General features: G+C 38.8%; 1 protein-coding gene and 1 long non-coding RNA gene across 2 annotated transcripts in view; one reads left to right on the top strand and one right to left on the bottom strand.

The window, feature by feature from the left end:
* GNAI1 (G protein subunit alpha i1) overlaps nucleotides 1-309 on the bottom strand; it is an 84,826-nt gene extending 84,517 nt beyond the window's left edge. Inside the window, exon 1 of the mRNA XM_011223692.3 lies at nucleotides 173-309. The gene's annotated coding sequence lies outside the window, so the exon portion shown is untranslated. The remainder of the gene's footprint in view (nucleotides 1-172) is intronic.
* Nucleotides 310-327: 18 nt separating this feature from the next.
* Nucleotides 328-21,218, top strand: LOC117803453. The gene is made up of 3 exons (XR_004627337.1): nucleotides 328-4,428; nucleotides 18,727-19,157; nucleotides 20,917-21,218. It is a non-coding gene; the product is annotated as an uncharacterized LOC117803453 (long non-coding RNA).
* Nucleotides 21,219-26,768: the final 5,550 nt, after the last annotated feature.

Below are 26,768 nucleotides of genomic sequence, written 5' to 3'. Positions count from 1 at the left end.
TCCCCGGGCGCGCTCCCGCGCACGTGCCCTCGGACAGCGCCCCCTCGGACGGGCGCGCGCGCCCGCGCTGCCACCGACCCCGACGCTGCGCAGCCCCCGAGGGCCCGGCACCCCCGCGCGCGCCCCCTGGAAACTCCCCTCGAACGCCGAACTGCCCGGCTCGCTCCCCTACCTCGCTTCCTCCGTGGGAGTGGGTTAATTTCTTCCCGCTTACTCACACCGAGGGATCTGTGCGGACCTGCCCCTTCGGGGTGCGGGTGGGAGAGCTGCCAAAGTTGGAAGCTGAAAAAAGCCAGTCCTGGGCGTTTGAGCATGCCCAGCTCCGGCAGCCACGCAAGGGTTTTCGAAATGTAAACCCCTGTTGGCTGGCCTTCAGGGTTGTGGGAAATAGAGGGAGCTGGGAAGGGAATGGAGCCTTGGCAAAAGCAGAGATGGGGACACTGGGGAACAGAAAAGTCTGGGAGGGGGCTAGGAGATTAACTTACTTCCTTCAGGTGTTTCTTTCCTTCCTTCTTTTTCCTCCTTCTATCCATTCTCACGTTTCTTTTCACAAGCAGAGAACATTTTGATAGATTTTCTCATAACTTGAGAAAATGCGAGACAAATATTCAGAGTATATTTTATAGCAATAAAACACACCTACACGGATAAATCTGCTCCGCACCAAAACCTGCCTCCTCTGGAGCAGCGTGTCAGCTTCCACGCCAGATTCTGAACCAACATTTATGACCACTTTTGTAAATCATAAGCCACTAGGCATGTTATTCCCTTTTACAGGCCTTGCTTAGCCTACTTGCCCATAAAATGAGTTGGAGATGATCCATACTGTGGCCCCATCCTTCTAGTGCTAACTGGTCTGGGGGAGGCAAGCTCGTGGGGCCCTCAGAGGCATTTCACCCGGAATGGAATGAATGAGCGCAGGTTTAAGGTCCGGTCTTCTCTGTCAGTTACACTATACTTGTCCCTTACTGACATTGCAGGAAATATTGATTGATTAGAAGACGGGGCTGGTAGCAAAGAGAAAAAACATCCTCTTCAATGTATTAAAAATCAAGAAATTGCCCTTTGGTTTACACCTGGAAGTCTTACTTTCTAGAAAGTGTTTATAAAAACTGGCTTGAGTTTTCCTTGAAGGTAAGGCAGAGCTGATGCTGTAGGCAGAACTGCTGTAGAGTGGGTCACTGAAGCCAGGCCTCTGGGCTAGCAGACATGGCCGTTTCCTCCTTTTTGGACATGCCCTTTCTTGTCCTCCTACAATAGCCAAACCTGCTGGGTTCGAGGGATGCAATTTCAAGAACTGCCTCAACTTTTCCTATGACCTTTTGTAACATAAAAAGGAGCAAGCTTCAAACAGTATTTAATCACCTTCTACACTCTTTGTGTTTCCTGGTGCTTTAAATATTGATGCTTATCAGAAACTCTGGAGTTAAACTTGACGGAGTGAACTTTCAGCATAGTGTTTGTGTATTAGCCATTTTGGATTCTTTGTATTAGCCATTTTGGATTATTGGCTATAAGGCCTTTCCTATAAGCTTCAGGCCATATTGAGTACAGGGCCAACAACGGCAGGAAAAGAGGAAGCAACCATGACTTAATACTGGAGGAAGTGTCCATAAAATTTGTATTTTGGAGAAGAGAAGGGGCAACAAAATTATCCACATTACCTCTCTCATTTGACAAGCTTGTCAAGTAGGTGAGGAGTTAAAATATAGTACATAGGTGAATAAGAACTGAAAATTACCTTTATATAAAGCTAAACTTCTTAAGGGATGCACAGTAACGGAGTAATCAGTAAAGAGGGGGAGTAGCCCAAGAGAAGAAAGTTACAAAAAAACAACTTTGGAAGGAAGCCATAACGGGGATTAGTGAAGGTTTCAAGGGGTACCATAACAAAATAGGACAGATGGGTGGCTTAAACCACAGGAATTTATTTCTCACAGTTGTGGAGGCTAAGTTCAGGATCAAAGCACCAGCCAATTCAGGTCTCCCATGATGACTCTCTTCCTGGCTTACAGGTGGTCTCCTCCTTGCCATGCCCTGGCACGTAGACCTCTAGTCTCTTTCTCTTATAAAGACAATCCCTTCATAGAGTCCCAGGCTCATAACCTCATCTAAACCTAATTAACTCTCAAAGGCCGAGCTCCAAATACCATCATGTTGGAGGTACGGCTTCAACATACAAATCTGGGGGAGAGGGGAAAGGGAAGACAGTCTGTAACAGTATATTTTGCTTGAGAGGAACAACCAGCTAAAAGGGTTAATACATAAAATACATGTTGGAGAAAGCAATTGTTTTTATAATTGGAATGTTGTTCTGCTGTGAAGAATGATAGGAAGTGTGGGACAAAGTCCGAAGAAAGCTTTAAATATTAAGGTGAAGTGTTAGACTATGCAATGGGTGCTAAGTGTTCCTTACATTCTCCTGAGTTGGGTAATAGGTGATTTTTAAAAATAGTCTCTTACCCCACAAAACAAATGAGTTACCAGTAAATGGATTGTGTTAGTAATCCAGATAGGAGGTGGTGAGAGTCACTCAAACTAATAACTTACATAATTATGATGTTGCAAAGTGTGATTCAACAACCTTGTCAAGGAGGTGGAGCAGATATTATTAACTCATCTATTTTATAGAGTGAAACTGAAATACAGAGGTTAAGGCAATCTACTTCAGAGTACTGTTTTCCCTTCTGGACATCATATTTTTAAACAACTATATTGAGATATAATTCACACACCATATAATTTATCCATTGAAAATGTACAATTCAATGGCTTTTAGCATAGTCACAGAGTTGTACAACCATTGTGGCAATCAATTATACATTATTTTCATCACCCCAAAAAGAAACCCCATAACCCATAGCCATTATCCCCAATTTTTCTATCCCTGACCCCAAGTCCTAGGCAACCACTTATGTATTTTCTGTCTCTATAGATTTGCCCACTCTGGACATTTTATATAAAAGAAACCATATAGTGTGTGGTCTCTTGGAACTTGGCTTCTTTTCACTTCGCATATGGTTTTCAAGGTTCATCCGTGTTATAGCACAGATTCAGACTTCATTTCTTTTTACTGCTGTGTACTAATTTGCATCATACGTTGAGAAAGTTGATTGTACACCTGAAACTAATATAATACTGTATGCTAACTCTACTAGAATTAAATTTTTTAAGAAGTTAGAGACATGTTAAGACCAATTGGGACACATTCAGCTGAGGGCATCTAGGTCTTAAAGTATCTCAAAACTGTGTCGTAACTCAAAACTGTCTGACTTGAAGGTGCTACATTTAGAAGTCTTGGAAGAAAGCTACAGCAAACAAATTTTACTTTGATTTGAGGAAAAATGGTGTACAATTCCCCCAAAGGGAATAGGCAACCTTAGAAGCTTACTCATTCTTAAGATATAAACATCAAGACTGGATGATTGCATTTTGGGAAAGATCTAGAAATAGATAAACTTTAAAGATCCTTTCCAACCTTGAGATTCTATATCATTCAGAAGTCAGATGGGATTAGTGTCAGAACTGAGATTAAAATTCAGAGGCTCCCTCTGGCCTCCAACCTTGTCCCTATTTATCTTGCCATATGACAAATAAGCAGAAGTGGGAAAAGGGAATGTATCTAAGATGTGTTGTCTTGGTGTGTTGATGGATTAGTGTGGGGATAAGGAGGAACCAGAGAAGAAGACAGTCAGGACAACCTGACATGTACACACACACACACACACACACAAAGGGAGGGAGAAAGAAATCAGAAGGGCAGCGCATATCTTTGGCTGACAAAGGTGAGAACAGACATGGCATGTGGACACTTTTTCATCGCCTACATTGAGGTTTTTGCTTTCTGAGAAGGAAAGAGTTTGGTTTGGGGAGAGGCTAAAAAAATTTAGAAAAACAGAAGGGCTAGCACGGCATCTGTACCCCTCTTTCGCCGGAGATAGAAAAGTCCAAACCAAAACCATTTCTATTAGAGAAGTGGGCTTCTAAGCAAAGGTTGAACAAGAAAAGCCCTTTGGATTGTTACTGAGAGACTTTATAGGTCAAGTCGCACTCTCTGGGTGTGCAAGTTCCCCTGTGGGGCAGAGATCATGTAGAAGCTATCATCTCTGCATGGAACATACCGCCTCTCAGGCACCTTCACACCGGTGGACTAAAACTTCTAGACGCAAGTGCTTTGGGTATGGACATTCACCTTCTCCCGATGCGCACTGCACGAGTGGCAATCCTTGGTTTTCCTCAAGTAGCTTCACAGACAGTGGCCATGACCAAAGGAACTGGAAAAGAAGAGAAAAAAACACACAGGATATTTAAAAATGACTTCAACCAACAGACTGGTCTGGGAGCACATGTGAAGATAAGGCCACCTTGGTGGACTTTCAGGAGAATGTGGGGAACGCTTTGAGGAGGCTTAAGTTCCTGCTAAAGCAGGTAAGTCTTGAAGTCGCTGTTGATGAGGTCAGGGGAAATTGAAGAATATCATAAGACATAGCAAAGGAGGGAGAGGTTTAGGGAAAAAAGGTAATATATGATTTCCAATACATAAAAAAATATCCCCAGGGATAGGGATAAAGCAAAAGATTTGGCAATAGTGTATGGTAGAAAAAGGTCTAGGCAGGTAATCAGATAAACTTAGAACAGTTCAAAGCTCTGTTTTCAACTGTGTTGTCTTTAAAAGTCCCTTCGCCTCTGTAAACTGCAGTATACCAACCTGTCAAAGTGAGTTTATTGAATTAGATCACCTGCAAGGTCCCAATAATTCCGAGTTCCTACGAGTCTATCATTGCAACAAGAGGTGGTTGGCAAAGATACAAAAGCACTTTGATGTACTGTTGCAAATGGAATCCATAGGATGTAAAATTCTGGGCTAAGTAAGTGCTGTGAATGCAGAGCTTAATGAGGAACGTTTAAGAATTTTAATCACAAAGACTGGTAGACACGCAGCGTGGTAGATGGAGAAGTAGGTTTGAGATGTATTGTTTCATTTTAGCCGTGAGTCTTGTCAAGTGTTATGCAGGGGTAGGAAAGGAAGTCCTTATGGTACAAAGGAAAGAACACAGCTGCCCCACTTTTGGACCTCAGCCTCTGATTTTTCCATCACACTCCTTGTGATACCTTATTGCCACCAGTTCTTCAATGCCATGGAGTCCTTCCATCCACCGACCACAGTCCTTTCCCCTGTCTCTCAAGACCTGCCATGTGCTAATTTCTCTCATTATGCAACAATGTCCCATCTTCCCCTAGGATAAACATACTTTTGCCGCATACCTTCAAAACACCGCCATCATTGTATTCAACGGGGACAACCTCCAATTTGGTTAAATCAAGTCTTTGCCTGTACGTGTCTGCACCTGCACAGCTGAGCTTGACTGGAGGGAAGGCAGTAGTCAGCAACTCCATCCTTCCATTGGTTCAGGCCAAAAATCAGAAGTCAGCATTGATTCCTCCCACTCCCCCAACCCCTACATATCCAGTGCATCAGGAAATCCCGTTAACTCCACCTTCATATAAATCCAGAACATGGCCCAGTGTCAACGTCCACTGATACAGCCTCGTTCAAATTGTCTATGGAATATTGCAATAGTCTGCTCCTTCTCCCTTTGCTTCTGCCACTGTCTCCTACTCTTGTCTAGCTAGCCTCCGGAACCATCCTTTAAAAATGTCAGTCAGATATCTTCACCCATCTACTCAGAACCAACCATTCACTTTCCATCTTAGAGAAAAATCCCATCTAAAGTTCTTATGATGACATACAAGGACTCACCAGATTTATCAAGTTCTCTTCTTTCACCCCTGTTACTATTTCCTGCCATGTTCCTTCTTGCTCTCTGTGGTTCAGCCTCACTACCTCCAGGCTATTCCTTGAACTTGCCAAACACACTCCATCACTGGGCCTTTGCACTTCTGTTCTCCCTGACTGGAACACTTTCCGGCCAGATATCTGCTTGGCTCACTTCCTTATTTCATTCAAATCTGTGTTCAAATGTCACCTTATCAGGGAAATATACTCCCTAACTACCCACCTGTCACTCTTCATTCCCTTCCTATGAGCTACCATTTCTTTGTAACTCCTAGCACATAACACACATATTTTTGTGATTGTTTATTGCCTATCTTCCCTCACTTGAATACGAATTCCAGAAAAGCAGAGACTTTGTCTCTTCTGTTTACCGTTTTATCTCTAATAGCTAGAAGGTAAATACCCATTGTAAATGGATAAATGGAAGAAGATGGATTTAGAGCATAAATCTAGTCCTCTAAACCATTCATTAATCCATTCAACAAAATTAACTGAAGGCCCATCATGAGCCAGGCAATGTTCTCGGCTGGGAATAAGTGAATAAGATGTATTATCTCAGGGTGTGAATGGGGGCAGTGGTTGAAGAGAGATGTTAAATAAATAGGTAAGCTGATCAATTAAACTGGATACATTCAAAAGTAGTCCTAAGTGCTGTGAAGATAACGAAACAGAGTGTTTTACAAGAGAGCACACCAGTTCGGGTCTTTTGAGAAGGAGACCCCAAAACAGAATTCGATGTACAAGAGGTTTATTAGGGAAAGAGAGGCAAACAGGAAGAGCACCTTCAGATGGGGGGCAGCTCTGACACCTGCAGAAGAAGAGAAGGAAAGAAGAAGAACTGGGTAGCCATAGCCTCAGACTAGGGTGCAACTTGGAGAAAATCTTGACCAGGCCAATCCAGGGGAAGGATCCCTTCCCCGACCCCCTAGTAAATATTGCTTGTCAGAGGAGTCCTGCTTTGGGCAGAAAAAAGCCTGGGTCTTGTACCCCCACATTGTTCAGTCACGGACTCTGGGCAGCCTCCAAACGGTAAAGCCTCAGACCTACATTGAACACTACAGTGGATCTAAAGGTGGGACAGCAGTTGGAGGCAGTCAGTCAACTTCACTCCCCTAGAGGGTTATCTAAATGATACACTTCCATGGCCACAACAGGAAATTACTCTGAGAGAAGAATTAGGTACTTTTAGCCAACTATTTAGAGAGATCATTCCAAGGAGGTAACACTTTTGAGCTAAGAAGTGGAAGATAAGAAGGAACCAGATTTAAGGAAGAGGATTCTAATCTCCCTCACTGGCAAAATGCAAGTGCAAAGTCCCTGGGGTAGAACTAAAGTTGGCCTGCTCAAAGAACTCAGAGGGCGGTTAGAAGTATAAAAGTGAAGATGGGGAGTAGGAGACAAGTCAGACGAGGGCTGCAAGGTAGGCCAGGTAGCGTTGAGTAGATCATTCAAAGATGGGCAGAATTTATTTTAACTTTATTCTAAATTAGAATTTGTAAGCCTCAATTTTTTCTTCAAAACTGAACCCATAAGCGAAGTGCTGGGATGATTAAATAACATGATATATAACCTAATTGCTGGCACACTGTGTGCTCAGAGTTACAGTACTTTTCTTTTTGTTTTGTCAGATCCAAGAGTTTAAGTATTTCACTCTTTCGGGGACTGGGAAAGAGAAGAGATTAAGGTAGAGCAGACAATTGAGGGCTTTGAGAGCCAAGACAAGGGATTTGCATAAGATCCAAAGAAGGGAGATTACGTTATAGTCAAATTTGTGATACAGTATCCATTTGTATCTTGATGGCCATCCTAAATTTTTGAATATATTTTTGTGATTCCCATCTGCCTTGTCTTTTCATGGGTCTCAAGCTTCCTACTTTTCTTTTTGAGAATAAGCCTAAGAATGAGGACCTATCTTTTTCTTTCTGCCATATTTGTTTGACTTTATCAAAATTCCTAAAATGCTGTTCTGATAAAGGATCAACTGAATCTTGGGCCAAGCTTGAAGCAAAGGTCAGCGTTTCAAGGAAAGAGCTACCTGGCTTTATTAAAGGCTATGTGGTTATTTACTACATTGGATTTTAAAAGATCTCTATTGACACCTCCCCCTCAGTTTATGCTTCCTGCTGGCTCAGCTGTTTTTCTTTCACTCTGGCTGTCTGTTTGGGCTGTGAAACTGACATGTGTGTCTCTTGTTCTGCTCAGCAGGAAATGCAACAGAAGGATTGATCAGGACTGGGAGTAGGAGCCAGGCCAAAGGGATTCAGGGAAGCACTGAGTGCCTTTTTGTCCTAATTACAGTTATTGGCAATATTAGTCCAAATAACGGTAGTAAGGAGTTTTGCAAGCATTTGTTCAATATCACTACCTTATTAGGTTATGTACGGATTAGGGACTAAATGGGACAAAATAAGCTTTATATTAAGTTATTAAGAAATGAGCTCTTTGTAAGAGTTCAGGGTCACTGAATGGGGGAAGAAATCACACAAGGGACTTCAAGACATGAAACTCTCCAGATTTTCCATGTACCCAATTATAGCAGCAGGCAAAATGGAGAGTTAGTCAAATGCTGGAGATCAAGCCCTAAAAGTCCTGTGAAAAGATGGGGGTAAAATATATGTATTGGCTTAAGGCCTGCCTGGGGTACACTCTTTTTTTCACAAGTAAGCCTCAGCCTATTGGCCCATGAATTTTTGTTCTTTCTTTTTTCCTTTCTTCCTTTCCTTTCCTCTTTTTTTTTTTTTTTTTTTTTAAGTAGGCTCTACGCCTAGGAGGGAGCCCAATGTGGGGCTTGAACTCACTATCCTGAGATCAAGACCTGAGATGAGATCAAGAGTCAGATGCTTAACCCACTGAGCCACCCAGGTGCCCCCCAAACCCTTACGAATTTGTAATATGTATTGACTGGGAGGTGCTGCTGGGCGTCAAGCTTCAGCTCCAGTTCGACCTCATCCTTTTACAAAGCTCCACTTGCAATATCGGGGCTGCAGAGCTACTGACAGTGGGGGGCTTTGATTCACAAAGTGTTCCTGTTCCTTTTCGAAACAGCTCTTTGGGAATACCTAGATGAGTAAGAGTGTTTATGTTGCCAGGGCACTTTCAAGCAATTCTGGGTTCTAGAAAGAGAAATTTAAAACAATTTCAAAGCTTTACCCTAATCTCTAGCAATTCTCAAAGCAGAGGTGGACAACTGACCTATACTGTGTTGAGCCATTAACAATTGCTTTTTCAACAACAAAAAGCTTATTCGGAGATAGAGCCAGAATACTGAGAAAGGTAAAGCATCGGCTCCTTTTTAGAAGTTTGGCTTCCATAAAATTATTGAGACTTTTAATAGAAAGTGACTCACTGAAGGGCATTTTGGATAGCACAGGAAAACACTGGGAAAAAAATGTAACAAAAGTACTGCAGTGTGGTTAGTGTTCATGTTGAAAATGTTATTTGTCCTGACTTTGTACACATGTAGAACTATGATGTGATTAGTTTTGAAATTGAGATATAATCCATGTATAGAATTCACCATTTTCAAGTATAAAATTCAGTGGTTTTTTAATATATTCACAGAATTGTGCATCATTACCCCTAATTTCAGGGCATTTTCATCACTCCAAAAAAGAAGCCCTGTACCCTTTAGCGGTCATTCTCAATTCTCTACTCCACCCAGCCTTCGGCAACCACTAATCTGCATGCTGTCTCTATGGATTTGCCGATTCTAGATACTTCATGTAAATGGAATCATACGATGTGCATTTCGTATCTGGCCTCTTTCACTTAGCATAACGTTTTCAAGTGTCCTCCCTGCTGTACCGTACTTCATTTCCTTTTATTGCTCAATAATAGTATCCCATTATATAGATATGCCACATTTTGTTTTACCATTCATCCGTTAGTGGATATTTGGGTTATTTCCACTTTGGGCCTACTGCAAAATGTGCTGATATGTACATTCATGTGCAGGTATTTGTTTAAATACCTGGTTTTTCCTTCTCTTGGGCATATATCTAGGAGTAGGATTGCTAACTCTACAGTTAACTTTTTGAGAAACCGCCAGGCTGTTTTCCATCATATTCCCAGCAGCAGCGTATGAGGGTAGATGGGGTTAGTTTGGGATTTTTAACTATTTGGTTCTGCTGATGAAACCAGATCAGACTTTGTGTGAAACTGCAATTTCAAAGGGTACCAAAAAAAAAAAAAAAAATCAAGAACATTGTGAATTGCCCTGTCCTCTGTTACTATTTGGTCATTTTCTTTCTCAGTTCTAAGATTCACTTTGGTCAAGCTATTTTTTTCTAAAGATTTTATTTATTTATTTGACAGAGATAGAGACAGCCAGCGAGAGAGGGAACACAAGCAGGGGGAGTGGGAGAGGAAGAAGCAGGCTCACAGCAGAGGAGCCTGACGTGGGGCTCGATCCCATAACGCCGGGATCACGCCCTGAGCTGAAGGCAGACGCTTAACCACTGTGCCACCCAGGAGCCCCTGGTCAAGCTATTTTTACTCATAGTAAAGAATTATCACATATCATGGTGCTGGTCACAGAGTAGGAATTCAACAAATACCTATTAGATGAGGGGATAAATGGACAAGAGGTAATCTTAGTGGTTTCGTTCAAAGCATTTAAAAGCATGAAAAGCATTTCATTAAGAGAAACTTCTTTTCTTACCAGTAAAGTATGCTACCCCTGTTCTGTTGTTGTTATAACATTTGAAGGAAGCAAAGTAAATCCTATGCAGTAACATGAGCCTAGGAATGAGGAGACACCCAGGCTTTAGTTCTGTTCCGAAACTAATTTGCTGTAAGCCATTGGGTAAATGATTATCTTCAGTTTTCTCATCTGTCACATGGTAATGATATCTGTTTTAATCACTTGACAAGTTGTTGGGCAGATTATAGGAAATAATACATTTATAACCCTGAGTCAGCTGCAGCCTTCCTGCCCTTGAGTGCCTCTGATTCTGCTTTTATACATTTCCTCTATTTCTTACTGATTTGGTCCAGACATGCTTAATTAACTTACATACACACACATGCACACACGCATACATACACCTCATTCATGTGATGTCCATAGAGCAGACATATAATCCACATTACTCAGAAAGAGCTAAAAATCACTAAAAGTCATTTATATAGAAATATAATGCAAGTCATATGCATAATTTAAATTTTCTTATATTAAAAAACTAAAAATAAGTAGATTACATTTTAAAATATATTTTTTTAATCTGTTGTATCCAGAATACTATCATTTTAACATGTAATCCACAAAAAAAGTTATTACTAAGATCTTTGGCACTATTTTTTATATTGTCTCTAAAATCCAGCCCATAGGGGCACCTGGGTGGCTCAGTCAATTAAGCATCTGCCTTCAGCTCAGGTCATGATCCCAGGATCCTTGATGGAGCCCTGCTCAGCAGGGAGCCCACTTCTCCTCGTCCTCTACTGTTCCCCCTACTTGTGCTCTTTCTGTCAAGTAAATAAATAAATATAATCTTGAAAAAAATCTAGTGCGTATTTTACATTCCCAACCCATCTCAAGTCAGGCATTTTATTTTCATTAAAGCAAAATGTACTCATACGAAACAATAAAGTGGTTTTCGGAAAAAACATTTTATATTGCTTTAGTTTGAATTTTGATTTTATTAAAAATAAATAAGTGAATTAGTAAACCAAAAATTCAGTTCCTCATTTGCAATAGCCAGGTTTCAAGTGCTCAATAACCATATGTACATCCCTATGGGAAAAGTCTGGAAAATGTCTAATAAAATATTAATTGAGGTTTTAATCAGTTGATAGATTAGCAGGTTAACCTTATTTTTCTTATGTATATTTTATAACATTTCTGCAATTGTATATACATTCCTTTGGAACTTTTCCAAAAAGGGGGGGGGAGATCTTTCTAAACTTAATAAATTTGTTTTATTTTTATTCTTTCAACTATGCTGTTATTCCATGTCTTCTTGGATTATTTTTATTTCCTGAATTTTTCATACAATTGACGGTATTGGGGCACTTAGTTTGGGTTAGACACTGATGCTATCCAATTTCACATTCCTTGACCTTTTTCATGTAACAAATATGCTTATAAATAATCTATTCATTTAGGCATACATTTATTCAATAATTACCTCGCAGGTGCTATATAGGGCAGAAGCTGGCCTGGGCTTAAGAAAATATTACACTGGTCCAGAGAAATAATGTAATAATGTCCCTGTTCTCTGGGAGCTTCCATTTAGATGGACATTCCAATGGATAGACAGTGAACAGGACACCAAATAGAATGTTTTTAGGTGGTGATCAGTGTGACAGCAAAATAAACAGAGAAAATAAAGAGTAGTAGACAGAGGCCACTTTAAAAGGTATGGGGGAGGGAATGATTCTTAAAAAATGAGAACTTGAAGCTGAAATACAGTGGATGAGAATGAGCCAGGTGAAGGGTCGAGGTGGGAGGAAGCTCATGTCAAGCCGAGATCAGGAACATGGCTGCCGGCAGAACAGGATGGAGGCCAGTGGCTAAAGCATGGAATAGAGCCCAGAGGTGATTCCGAGGACCTGTTTGCAGAAGTAAATAGGAGCTGGATCATGGAAAGACAAACCAGGGAACAATTAGAAGAGAATAAACAGAGAGGCGATGTGATCTTATTTATTTTAAAAGAACACTGTGGCCACAATTTGGAGAATGGAAGAATTGTTCATAAGAATTGTTAATAAGGGAGAACAATTAGAAAGTTTTTGTATTATTTTAGGAAACACAGGAAAATAACCTAGAACAGGGCAGGTGCAGTTCAGAATTAGAACGGACAGCTATTAGACAAATTCAAGACATATTTTAGAGTTAGATTAACAGGACCTGGTAAACAACCGCATGTCGGGGATGATGGTGTGGAACAGAGAGGAATCAAGCGTCATTTTTAGATTTTGTTGTTGTTGTTGCTTCAGTAAATGGCAGAGCCCTTGCATAGATGGGAAAGCAGGGAGAGGAATGGGTCAGTGGGGAGAATGATTCAGTTACCTTTTGAACATTTCAACCCAGTTAGACCACTAAGGGAAGATGTCAGGCAGGCAGCTGAACACATGAGTCTAGAGTGCAGGATGTAGAACTCCCCCAGAATTCCCCCAGGTCTGAGCCGGACAAATGCATTTAGGATGTGGAAGCACAGAAATGCTTTCTAGAGCTACGAAAAAGAAAAATAACCCGGGAAAGATGTGGATAATAAAGAAGAGGAGGCAAACTAAATCTTGGGTCAGAAGTAGAAGAAAGGACGTAAATCAGAGGCTGACTTTGAGGTAATAGTGAAGTAGGAGGAAAAGCCCGAAGCTGTTAGGTCACAGAATTCAGGAGGAAGGGTTTCCAGAACAGCATTGCCAACGTGTTGAATGCTGTCAAGAGGCCAAGTAGGATAAATGCAGAGAAATTACTATTGGAATTGGCAACTCTGAGGTAGTTGGTGACCTTGAAAAGAACAGTCAGTGGAAAGGGCAAATAGGTCAAATATGTATAGTTTGATGGATGATTGGAGAAATAGAGTCGGAGAGGATAAGGCAACTAAATAGAGAATGTTTGCTAAGAGGAGGACTAGGAAAATAGGACAGTAACTGGAGGAAATGAGGGGTTAGGGAAGAGATTTAAAAATGGAAATAGTAGAGAACATCTGTGTGCTGATGGAATTATTCCAATAGAGAGGAAAAGATGGACGATGGAAAGATGAAGAGACTGAGGAGGTAGGAAAGAGGAGGCATGACCGAGGCAGGGAAATACTTGAAAAGGCAAGATGGATGGAATCCAGCACATACAAGAATCAATTTGAAAGGACAATTCCTCTGGATCAGTAGAAAAGTGCAGAGGAAATGAAGAGATTTGCTGCTGGGAATGAAGGAGTTCCCCTGCAGTAACTTTTCTCAGTGAACCATGAGGTGAGATGTGCATCAGCTGAGAATGAAAGGCTGTGCGAGAGGGGAAGCAAGTATAATAAACTAAATGATGACCTTGGGTGAGGGAGGGGATATTCTCACCAGGCGTGGGAAAGGAGGATTCTGTTGTATTTTAATGTCACTATGAATAAGTTACTTTTCCAGACATGAAACATGAGAGCATCAAGTAATATGACTGATATACTTTTGAAGTTCAGAAAAATAAAAACCCATTAATTGTAGAATTAGCTTTCTAGGGGTGCCTGGGTGGCTCAGTCGGTTAAGCGTCTGCCTTCGGCTCAGGCCGTGATCCCAAGTCCTGGGATTGAGTCCCATATTGGGCTCCCTGCTCAGGGGGGAATCTGCTTCTCCCTCTGCCCCTCTCATCCCTCTTGTGCTCTCTCTCAAAAATAAGTAAAATCTTTAAAAAAAGAATTAGCTTTCTAGTAACTATTAGAATGTAATTGATTCAGTTACCACTTAGCTCATTTGTTTTCTGATCCCTCTAGTGCTCTGGGAAGCACTTGATTATCTTATACGTACGGACACCTGGCCAGACTAAGGGCTTAAATATCCGCAACACAGAGTGATATTTAACTAGAATTCCTCAGATACAATGAAAAGTCTTAGAACTAAAATTCAGTGTCCTATAAATTCAGGCATTATATTATTGAAGGGTCTGCATCATATTTTCCACAAGTCTTTTCCAAAATATACACATGTGCACACACATGACAATTTCTTTTCAAACTACCCAAATCAATGGATAAAATAAACTGTAAAGTAATTTAAGATCTTGAAGGATAGAAATCACAAAAACATGCATTTTAGAAAATCATAATGAGATTACATTAAAAACCTAATGTGCGCTAAAGCAGTATCTTCTGCTTATCTCACTGTCTTACTAAATAGATCAGATAGATACAATTAACCAGATTAAAATTTAAAAATCTTTAAAAAAAAACTTTTGAAACACCAGACGGACCCAGCTTTACAGGTTGTACCTGTGCATTTTCAACTGGGATATTATATGGGCTATGATTTCAGTATATGTGTGTGTATGTGTGTTTTCATGAGAAACGAAAGAAATCAAGAGAGAATGCAAATATATTAATTTTTAATTTCCTTAGTGCATAGAATTCCAATGGATTTATTACTTAGTTGAATTATGCATTATGTTTACTGGGTAAGTGGAATTATAAAATTTTATTATCTCACTGGACTCTTAATTTATTTGCTTAGGTCTCACAGAAAATTAGTATATAGCAAAGTATTTTTTTCCTTGGTTAACTTATAACTAATCTGTCATGCCAACATAAATACAGAAAATGTTCTCTCTTTCCTAGTCTTGTTTCAAAACACCTAAAATAAGTACATTCAGAGGTTTCAAATGAACAAAACTCTGTATATTTGATAGGAGAAATGTCTTTGATACAGTCAGTTAGGGAAGAAGCTGTCCCTTCAGTTTATATCAAAACCATGGTCATCTCTGAGGCTTCAGACCACCATCAAGAGCCTCGATGTCTCTTGATAACTCCCATTTGAGAACTGGTCTCCTGCCATTCTGTATACCTTTCTCCCTTTTCTTTTTTTTTTTAATCCCTTGAAGGCCAACAACATCTATTAACTGATGAGTTCCACTAATCAACTAGTTCTACTACCCAACTAGTTCTACTAATCAAAATATAAAAACTAGAGATGTCTACTTCACCTCCTATTGACTTTTCTTCTTAAATATAATTAAGCTCTAGCTATATTTCTGACAATTACCATTTATCTACGTAGTTCAGATGACTCTGATGTCATCCCTACGTCACTGAAACATAGGTTTGACCATTTATTTTAAATCTCAGTCTGGGATGGGGCGCCTGGGTGGCATAGCAGTTAAGCGTCTGCCTTCAGCTCAGGGCCTGATCCCGGTGTTATGGGATCGAGCCCCACATCAGGCTCCTCCGCTAGGAGCCTGCTTCTTCCTCTCCCACTCCCCCTGCTTATGTTACCTCTCTCGCTGGCTGTCTCTATCTCTGTCAAATAAATAAATAAAATCTTTAAAAAAAAATCTCAGTCTGGGATAATTTTGAGAATGAAAGAGGATGCCAAAATAATTACATAGTTTTTTGAAATGTTGTCTTTCTACCCCCAAAATTATTTTATTATTATAATGCTGAGACCATATAATGATTTCTAGAAATAAAAATAGCATCTATCCATATTCCTTAAAGAAATTTAACATTTATTTATATTGATTATGTGAATATTACAAATGTAAGTAGAGTAATTATTCTTGGCACATATTCATGTTCTTCAATCAGTTTGTCATATAATGTCATTGATTTTTTTTTTTAAGATCTATTTATTTGAGAGAGAATGAGTGAGAGAGCACCAGCAGGGGGAGGGGCAGAGGGAGAAGCAGACTCCCTGCTCAGCAGGCAGCTCAACATGGGGCTCGATCCCAGGACCCGGGATCATGACCTCAGCTGAAGGCAGACACTTAACCTACTGAGCCACCCCCGTGCCCTATTGATGTTTTTCTTAGGAATGTATTTTTTCAGCATCTTTAAAAGAATATTTTATTTTCAGTTTTCAGTGTAATTACCAGCAATGTTCTGCAACGTTGTATTTTATGGTTACTAAATTTGAACTTGTTGACAATTTAGATTACTATTTCTCTGTAGATCATTATCTTTTTAATTAATCTCTTTACAGATGCTAAGATTCCTGGTAAGACTTGAGCAACTTCTGCTAAATGGAGGGTACTGTTAATTCTTTTTATTTTTGCAATTCAAGTGTGCAAATATTTAACCTAAATATTTGGACAGGTTTAATATTTTTTTCTCCATTTGGAAAACCTCTTTTTGATGTACATTTTATAAGAAAAAAACTTGTCAGAAAAAATTTATGAGATAGGTTATCTCTTTACTATTTTTTGGTATTTCACCATATTTAAAATTGTGGGACTTTCATTCAACTTTGGTAGAAATTATGAATTTATCCATTGAGACCTTTATCAAACAAGTCATCCCACAAATTCACATAGTCCACAATGCAAGTATAGAATTCAAAACAAATCCTGTACCGTTTGAGCTCTCATCATTAATTTATTCAGTCTTTCCCTTGCTTTTGTACAAATACATTGTAATGCCTTCCTGATTTTAACATTGCTCTCAATAATTTTATTTTTATAAAACCTTGAAAAGCTGATTTTTTAATGGTTTCATTTGCATTAAATATTTTCAACTTTAATTTTGAACAAAATACAAGCAAAATTTAGAGGCTTATGTTGTTGTTGTTTACTTGTTTGTAAAGAAGTTCAATTCCAGGCCTTTTAGGTTGTTTTACAAATTTTGTCTTCCAAGTCACAAATATTTCTTAAAATCCTATTCATAAGCAGCACATGAAAGCATGTACTTCACGGCGGAAGGATGTTTACATTTATTTAACATCAGCTTTATCCCCCAAAATCTGTGGTTTATTCTGTGAACAAACTTTAAAAGGGGTAAGTTTTGACATCTGTATCCTCTATTTTCACTGCAGAGCTTTGCACTTTTAGCGATTCACTTAATGATGTGTGACCACAGCCAATTTCAAATAGATCTCTTTTTGAGCTCATTGCTTCCAAACAGGTTTCTAGATTGAATGACTGGCCCAAATCTTTACGTCCTTTTTAATATACACAGCCTTGTCATTCTGACTAGAATCCTCTTCCCCACCCCTTACTTACTTAGGCCAGTGGTGTGTGGATTGATTCGACACTATGCTGGTTCTGAGCCTCGGCTTTAGGATGCCTGCAGTTTTTCTGCTTGTGGTCCAGAGCCTTTACCATCAGCATGAGAAAAACAGGTCCTTGTCCAGCCCACTGGGCCCATGAGAAAGATGAGAGACACATAGAATAGAGTGACTGCTGAATGGCACCCAGAGTAGCTGACCCTGAACGGCTAGTCTGAAGCAAAACTGACCTATATATTTAAATCTATTCACTACCCAGGTCCTCACTCCTATCATCCCAGCCGTAGCCACCGTCACTTCACTCTTGATTATTGCATTCATCTATCCGCTGGTCTTCCTGCTGTCAGCAAATCACACATCCATACAAATCAATAATTTGTTTTAAGCCATTGAATTTTGGGATAATTTATTACGCAACATTAACGTGCCAATGGCCAACTGACAAAATAGGTTTCTTAAATTAGCCAGAACATTGTTTTTATCACAGTGCTGACTCCACCCAAATTTGTATTTATATAATCATTGTATAAACAGTTGTATCCTAAATGTTGAACTTCTTCACTGAATTTACACCTTTCATGTAATTTGCACATGTCAGATGTTGTTTCACTTTCTCCAAATTTTCACTTTGACTCCATAAATAGAGTGGGAAAAATCTGAAGTATTTTTGGAATTAACTTACATGGATTCTTAGCATTGCTATTACTTCACTTTTCATATGTTCCCAAGAAAAATTGGGATTGAAAGTAAATTAAACCAGAAGAACACTCGGTTGATCTAAATGAAAACTCATGATTCTCAGTATAAAATGTATGAGTTACAGGTATTAAATTGTTGTCTTTGGAAACATTCTTTTGAAAATAAGTATTAACTTTTGAAGTATCTGTTGATATTTCTCTGAAGACTCATGTCTTCTGGCTCTGTAGTGACTACTAGCTTTACGAAGTCCTCTGTGGTGAATGGTTTGCACTGGTAAGTTTTGTGTGTGTGTGTATGTGTGTGTGTGCGCGTGCGTGCAAGTTCACAGTAATTATTCACTTATTTGAGAAGTAGAGGTTTAGTACTAGTTTTCCTTAAACATATTTTTCATATTTCGAGCTCACTGCTGCCAAAAGAGTCTACAGCAAAATTAACAAAAGCTTTACCAACGACAAAATAAATATTTGTAATTTAAAGTATTCAATAAATGATGAAACTACTGTAGCAAGAGATTTTAAAGTACTCTCTTTAAAAACATAGGCAGTAATCTCTTGGTCATTGTCCTTAGCGACATATTTATGGATATGTCTCCTCAGGCAAGAGAAACAAAAGCAAAACTAACTAGTGGTACTACAGCAAGATAAAAGGCTTTTTCACAACAAAGGACACCATCAATGAAGTGAAATGGCAACCTAGCAAATGGAAGAAGATATCTGCAAATAATATCTCTCATAAGGGGTAAATATTCAAAATATATAAAGAACTTATGCAATACAACACAACAAAAAGACAAATAATCTGATTTAAAAATGGGCAGAGGACCTGAAGAGACATTCTTCCAAAGAAGACCTACAGATGGCCAACAGATCACGAAAAGTTTCTCAACATCGCTATCATCAGGGAAATGTAAATCAAGACCATAAAGAGAAATCACCTTACACCATTTCAGAATGGCTAGAATCAAAAAGACAAGAAATAAAAAGTGTTGGTGAGGATGTGGAGAAAAGAGAACCCTCATGCACTATTGGTAAGAAAGTAAATTCACACTGTGAAAAACAGTATGGAGGTTTCTCAAAACTTAAAAATAGAAATAACGTATGATCCAATTATTTCATTACTGGGTATTTACCCAAAGAAAACAAAAACACTAACTTGAAAAGATACCTGTACTTCTATGTTTATTTGAGCATTATTTATAATAGCCAAGATATGGTAACAACCCATTGATAAAAGCATGGATAGAGAAGATAAGGTACATTTGTACAATGGAGTATCACTTAGCCATTAAAAAGAATGAGATCTTGCTATTTGCAACAACATGGTTGGACCTAGAGGGCGTTATGCTAAGTGAAATAAGTCAGACAGTGAAAGACAAATACCGTATGATTTCACTTATGTGTGGAATCTAAAAAAAACCCAAACAAACCCAAACAACAACAAAAACCCAGACTCTTAAACACAGAGAACTGGTGGTTGCCAGAGGAGTGATGGTGGGGGGAAAGGAAGGCATGGACGAAATAGGTGAAGGGAATTAAGAGATATAAACTTATAGTTATAAAATAAGTCATGGAGATGGAAGGTACAGCATAGAGAATATAGTCAATGATAATATAATCACATTGCGGGATGACTGATGGTGATTACACATCGTGGTAAGCATTGAAAATCGTCGAATTCATGTGTTGTACACCTGAAACTAATATAACATTGCCTATTAATTTATACTTCTATTTAGAAATGGAGAAAAAAATAAGCACCGTCTTTGTACTACAGAAGTATTATGTATATCTAACCTTAAATTTTCCATATTTCCTGTTGACACTGCAGACTGTTGACTGGTAGCTTCATGTGTCTTCCAAGTGTCTGGCAGAGGCTACTGCTTCTCCCATCACCACCTGAAACTGCAAAGAGTGGACTGTCCATAGCCACTCAGGTTCAAGCGTACTTGGTTTTATCAGTGAACACCCCCATGCAGCCCTTGAAAGGAAGGTACTGTTACACTGAATCTGAAAAGGCATAGGGAAAGGTAGGCAGTTATTAAAGGTTGTTTTAAAGGTATAACCATGTTCCTGACAGACGGTGACAAAAGCTGCAAATACAAAGAGTAGATCTAACCAACTCATCCCTGATTATTTTAATATAAATATTAATACTAATAACTTAAATAGAAATGAAAAATCCTGGACAAATGCTAAGTGGGTGTAAATGCAGCCTGTTTCAGCTAACCTGAGATGGACAGACGGACAGACGGACGGACACACACACACACACACACACACACACACACACACACGAGCAATAGGCTTTTAATTGAATTGGCCTCCCTCAACCCATTCTTCCTTCCATTCTAAGCCTTTCTCCAAATAAAGGAGAAAAACCGAAAATAATCAAAAGGGTAAACTGTAATAAAATGTCTCTTGTACTGATCAGATGAAGATTTGTCTTGAACCCAGAAAAATCATGTATTTATTCTGTGGGTTTAGTATATTCTTATGGTAAAAAGCTACGTATCAGTTTTTCAGGCTTGCTGGCACGAGCCATTATAATCATCCATCTAATGTCTTTGGCTCACAATAACTATCTGATTATAATATTGCTTCCCACACATATTTGCCCCGGGAAAAGAATGTGCTGATCAGCAAACATGAGTATCCTTTCTTCTCAATAACGTAATAATTCTCATTCTGAAATAACAAATTGCCTTCCTGGTTTTATAAACAGTCTAACAAAAACACTTTGAATGTATCTTCCTTTTGGATATTGCCCTGTATCTTTTTCTGTTACAGGCTATTCTAGGAAGAATAGTCTTCGCCTCTGATTCAACATCAATTCATTCATTCAACAAACGTTTGTAGAGAACTTAACACGTGAAGGAAGAAGCTTGTACCTCTACAGTTAGTGAACTGTCAAAATGGGACCAAGTTCTGTGTACTTTTCACTCAATTACAACTTCTTTAGATTCGGAAATCTTTTCAAGTCATGCAAAGAAAGTGAATAGAGTGTTCAATTACTTGAATACTTACAAATTTTTACATTTAGTTCAATGACTTATTGAACGTTACTGAAATTATAATTTTAAATGAAGAAATTAACCAGAAATTCTATCACTAATAATCACTTATTTTTCTATTTTCCTTTAAATTTTCCAACCTAGAGTACTATGTAAATAAAAACCTCATTTCCACCCAATTCTGAACTATGTCTCTTTGTTTAAACTGACTCACTCAATGACCCAATTGTAATACATTGATGCTGAAGAAAATCCAAGATATAAAAAGTAAAGTCGAATGTGATTTGGGCTACATTTCTTTGGAATTTATTTTCTTCCCATACCACCTGGGACTTTTAAACATTCAAGCACACTAGGTTTTTAATCCCTTCTGCATTTCTGCTCAAACTCAGCATGCATGCAAATCACCCAAGTATCTTGTTAAATTAAAATTATGATTCAGCAAGTCTGGGGTGGAGTCTGAGATTCTAGGCTTCTGACAAGTTTCCAGGAGAGGTGAATACTGCTGATCCAGGGGCCACATTTGAGTAACAAGATCCTGGAAGACAGACCAAGCTATTAAAAACTTGGCAAGTGTTATAATGAGAATTCTTACAAATAAGAATATGTGCAAATTGTGATAAATAATCTGGGTGATGTATAATGATTTGTCTTTAGGGCCTAAGCAGTGGGCCCAGCATTGCCCAGGGATGCAGAATCATAGACATGGGCCTGTTGTTTTAAAAACTGGGCATTAGCCAAAATTACAAGAAACCAGTAAGTCAGTCATCCTAGGCAATAACAGGTATTTAGGTATGTGCGATTATGTTAATTAGTATAAATGATAAATGTATAGCTTGTCTAAGTTTCTTAGCTGCAAACACAAAACTCAGTTTGCATACCACGCTTGTGGAAATTCTTTTAAACAGAGAAAACAGTCAAGAATTTGAGTCAAGATTTGAGTCAAGAATTAGTAATGTCCTGTGTGTGTGTTCTTGTTCCATTATAAATTGTTTAACGTATTACTATTAAGGTTTTTACTTTTCCACTGTAGTATAATTATTACATGCTGAAAAGAAAATTTCTATCGTGTAACATAATTTTCAAAAAATAACTGTGTCCTCTTTAAAAGAAAATAACGAATCTAGTATAAAAGTACAAAATGTGAAATATCATGAGTGTAATGTTTCATGAATTGTTGGTTGAAGTGTTCAGGAGTTTTCAGACCAGGTACTGTTCTACTTCTCAGTACACCTTGAAATGCTCTGAGATCGTCCTGCTGTGTTGAGAAAGGGGGCATTTAAGAAACTCAGTTATTCTATTTTTATGGTAATCAGAACCCTTAATTTCAATCTGATTTTTTTAGTCAAAGCAGTCTCATTTACATGAGTACAATAAACGTTTTGAAGTGTGGCTAGGATCATTTCCATAATTCTGTATTTCTTATCTTGCCTTAGTCTTCTTGAACCTGACATTTTGCTATAATTTGCAAAACTGAACTCCATTCAGAAATTAAAATCCTGGGTAGAAAAAGTGAAAATCAAGAAGACAGGCAGCACATTTAGTGCAGCTTTTCTCTTTCATCATTGACCCAATGGGCAGGAAGTAAAGCTCACAATGTAGTTCACCATAAGGGCGGGATTGATTAATTTGCTAGAAATAGACACCATTTTCATCCAAGTGTAGATTGGCTCCCACCAAGTACTGTGCGATTTCACTTGGAAATGGACCCAGCTACAAGCAGCTACGCGCCTGAGTCAAGTTCAGACACTGCACCCCGGACATCACTCCCGTTTGGCGTAGGACACTCTTACAAACAGAACAATAGAAAGGTTGCAACTACTAACAGCAATACTAAAATGCTTTACAAATGTTTCTTTGAAAAAAACAAATAAATAAATAAAATATTTCTTTGAATTTGTGTGTTTTGCAACAACCTCTATACACTCTTTTTCGAAACAAGAGTCTTATTGTGTGTGTGTCTTGGCGTTCTAGCAGGCGTTTGTGTCATGTTCGATTATGAATGTGTTCACTTAATTGAGAGGGCTGAATAAATCACATGCTCAGTTGATGAAAGCACTTTCTTTTTGGAAGGAGCAGATTGACTGGAAATACTTCAGTACGTCACTTATCTATATTTTTCTGACTTTGAAATTGGTGTCAGGAACTTCAGTTTATCTGCAGGAGCCACGTCCTTGTTTATCAGTTTTTTGGGTGTTTTTTTTCCCTGATAAGGCAGTCTTACCAGATGAAGTCAAACACTATTTCCACACAGCTTTTTCGTACACCCTGAAGACCAAGCACTTAGGCAGGTGAAGTGAAAGTATGCCTCCTGAAGCCACATCCTCAGTGGGGGACTTGCAGAGGGAGCACTTCTGTTCTGCAAATCGAAGCCGGACACTTAGCGCCCTTGGAGATAAAACAGCAGAACCTGCCGGTCGCGCGGCGTTCGAGACCACAGTCTATACCTGTCACTTACCGTTTTGTAAATGAACTAAAAATACAAGATGGATGGGTTGTGTGAAATCCATAATTTCTGGTAATGGTCTACTAAGGACCTGTGTGTTTAGGACACGGGATGTCGTTCAATGTCCCCCCCGCCCCGGGCCACCATAAAGAGAGGTCTTAGAGCGTCTGTGTATTCCTTTTGTCCTAGTCTGACTTCAAAGTAAAATAATAAGTGTGCTTATTAAATTTAGTTTCTTTCCATAAAGACTCTCAGCACATGATTTTGCTTTCTAACTTCACACTTAACTCCCTGAAAACATCCATGTGTGCGTATCAGTGCTCTTTCTAGTTTCAGGGGCTGTGCTTAAGTCCAAAATGAAGGCTAATATAAATTGTTGTCTGGATTCTAGGGCCCCATCCTGCTCAGGAAAGTATCTTCACTATTCCTCTCTCTCTCTCTCTTCCTTCTGACTTTCCCCTCTCTCCCTCTCTCCCTCCTTTCCTCCTTCCCTTACTCTCCATCCCTCTCTCTATCTCACCTCTTGTCTTTCCCTCTGTCCTGTATTTTCAAATTCTTCAGTTCTACCTGCTTTCTTTTCAGACTCTTTCCTTTCAGAACATAAATACTCCCAGTCTCTTGTTCTAACAATATTATCCTATAACTCTTCTTCTCTTTCCTTCCTTTCAAATCCAAACTTCTTGATAAAATAGAGCACTCCCCACTCCATTTCGTCACCTCTAATTCAATCAAGGGCCTACTGCAGCTTGGCCTCTGCTCACAGAACTCCTCAAGGCACCACAGATGTCAGTAACTCCCTCTCACTGAACAGTTTCCAGACAGGATTTCACTTGGAGATTGTAGCCTTTAATCAAGTTGACACTCCCCTTCCTATATGCATTCCTTCCTTGGCTTATCTTTTTCGTTTCTACACTTCCTTCTTTCTCTCATTAATTTTGAACAAAAATGTTTAAGTAAAATTATGTGCAATGTTGAGCAAATTCTTACATATAAAAGGAAAATAAATGCCAATCTGATTGTACAGAAAAAGGCATCAAATTGCCCAGACCCTAAAATTATGTATGAAAAGCAGTCATTATCTATACTTCAAATTTGCTAAGCACATAAAACTATAATTTTATCTTCATTTATCAGCATAGGAAAAACTACTTTGTTCTACGCACGAGTCGTTGGGTGCTTGGACTGACCTGACCAGGAGAAACCACGAAGTAGGAAGACACAACACTAACTCTCTCAACATTGTATGACTGCAGAGAACAGGTGCCAGATTCTCAACTGTGTGTGTTTTCTGTTTCTCAAAGACAAAGATTAAAAGGTACTCCTCTGAAACCAGTTTTTAAAAAGCAACTTAATCTTTCTGTTTCTGCTAAATTCTATATTCATTTTCACGGGCAAAGATGCATTGGTTTCTTAGGGCTGCTGTAACCAAGTACCCAAAACTGGGAGACTCAAAACAACAGAAATGTATCTCACAATACTGTAAGCCAGAAGTTCAACATCAAGGAGTCAGCAGAGCCATATTCCCTCTGAAGACTGGAGGGAAGAGTCCTTCCTTATCAGGTCTAGCTCCTGGAGGTTGCCAGCAATCCTTGGGGGTCCTGGCTTGCACACCTGTCACTCTAATCTCTGCCTCTGTCTTCACATCCCTTTGCTCTTGTGTGTCTCTATATCCAAATTTCTCTCTTAAAAGGACACCAGATATATTGGATTTAATCCAGTATGACCTCACCTTCAGTTGATTACATCTGCAAAGACCTTATCTCCAAATAAGGCCACATTCACAGGTTGTAAAAGAAGATGTATTTTGGGGACATGCTTTTCAGTCCAATATAAATGGAAAACCCCAAATTGATATTTTGGAAAATAAAAATAGAAAAGGAATTTATTATTGTTTTTAAATGATCACGTATTATGCTATTTTTCTTCCTTTGCAAACCTTACTAGAACAATAGTGAAGGAATAAAGCAATTGAAAGGAGATAGCCTAAAAACACCCCCCAAAAAATGCATAGGAAGCAGAGATAATATAGCTCTATTCTTCTTAAACATGAAAATAATACTGTCCAATAGATATATGAATAGGATGCTGTAAGAAGGAAAAATCGAGAACAAAATTATGATAGAAATAACATTAGAAAAGGATTGAAAGATAAGTCCCAGGACCAAAAGTAAAACAAAAAACAAAGAAGTAAAGAATAGAAGTATAGAAAAGAAAATTAGTAGATAAGTCCATGGGGGTTTATAATCTACTTACTAAGAATTACAGAGAAAACAGAAGAGAATGAACTATCAAGAAAACAATTTTTTTTAGACACAAGGGACACAAAGCCCCAAATTGGATGTGTCCAGCACATGTAGCCGACAGAAAAAATGAAAGAAGACCCCAAAAAACACATGAAATGTGAAATTTCAAAATAACAGCTATAAAGTAGAAAACAAAATTTCCAGAGAAAAATCACAACAATCACCTATAAGAGATAGCAATCAGAGTTGTATTAGCCTTCTCAGAACAATAGTGAATGACAGAAGACTTTGGAGAAGTGTCTTAAAAATTCTTAATGTAAATGACATTTGATGAACAACTCTGTACTCAGCCAAGCTACTGATCAAGAATGAGAGTAAAATAAAGACATTTTTTAGGAATTCAAGGACTCAAACATATTTATGTACCTTTCAGGCACTCACTCATGGGAAGCTACTGGAGGATATGATGGAATGAACAATGAAGCAAATTGGGAAAGACAAGATGTAGGATATAGCAAGCAATGAATCGAACCCAGAAAAATGGCCAAATTTTTTGAGGCTATGAAGGGAAGTGTCAGGACAACAGGCTGTCGGGGAGCCTCAGGGCAACCAGTCCACACTGGATGAGGAGAACGGACTCTTGCAGAGGGGTTCTTGATATATTACTGGTTCAAAGGAAAAGTCCAAATGGCATGAATTATTATGGAATAAAGGGATGTTCAGATGAATTGCAAATGGAAACAAAACTTGTTTTCGACAGCTGGCAGGAAATCAATTAAATCACTACCCTGAGAGACAGAATTTACTTCTCGCTCAGTTACCTACAATTTACAAAGAGTTGCAAATCAGCGCAAAGAAAAGTAAAAGAGCTAGAATAGGATAACCTAAGGGGTTTATTATAAAAGATGCACACTTTTCCACGGAAACACAGGAAAAATA

This window comes from Ailuropoda melanoleuca, chromosome 1 (assembly GCF_002007445.2).
Source record: "Ailuropoda melanoleuca isolate Jingjing chromosome 1, ASM200744v2, whole genome shotgun sequence".
NCBI classification, from domain to species: domain Eukaryota; kingdom Metazoa; phylum Chordata; class Mammalia; order Carnivora; family Ursidae; genus Ailuropoda; species Ailuropoda melanoleuca.
This window is presented reverse-complemented; position numbering and strand designations above follow the sequence as displayed.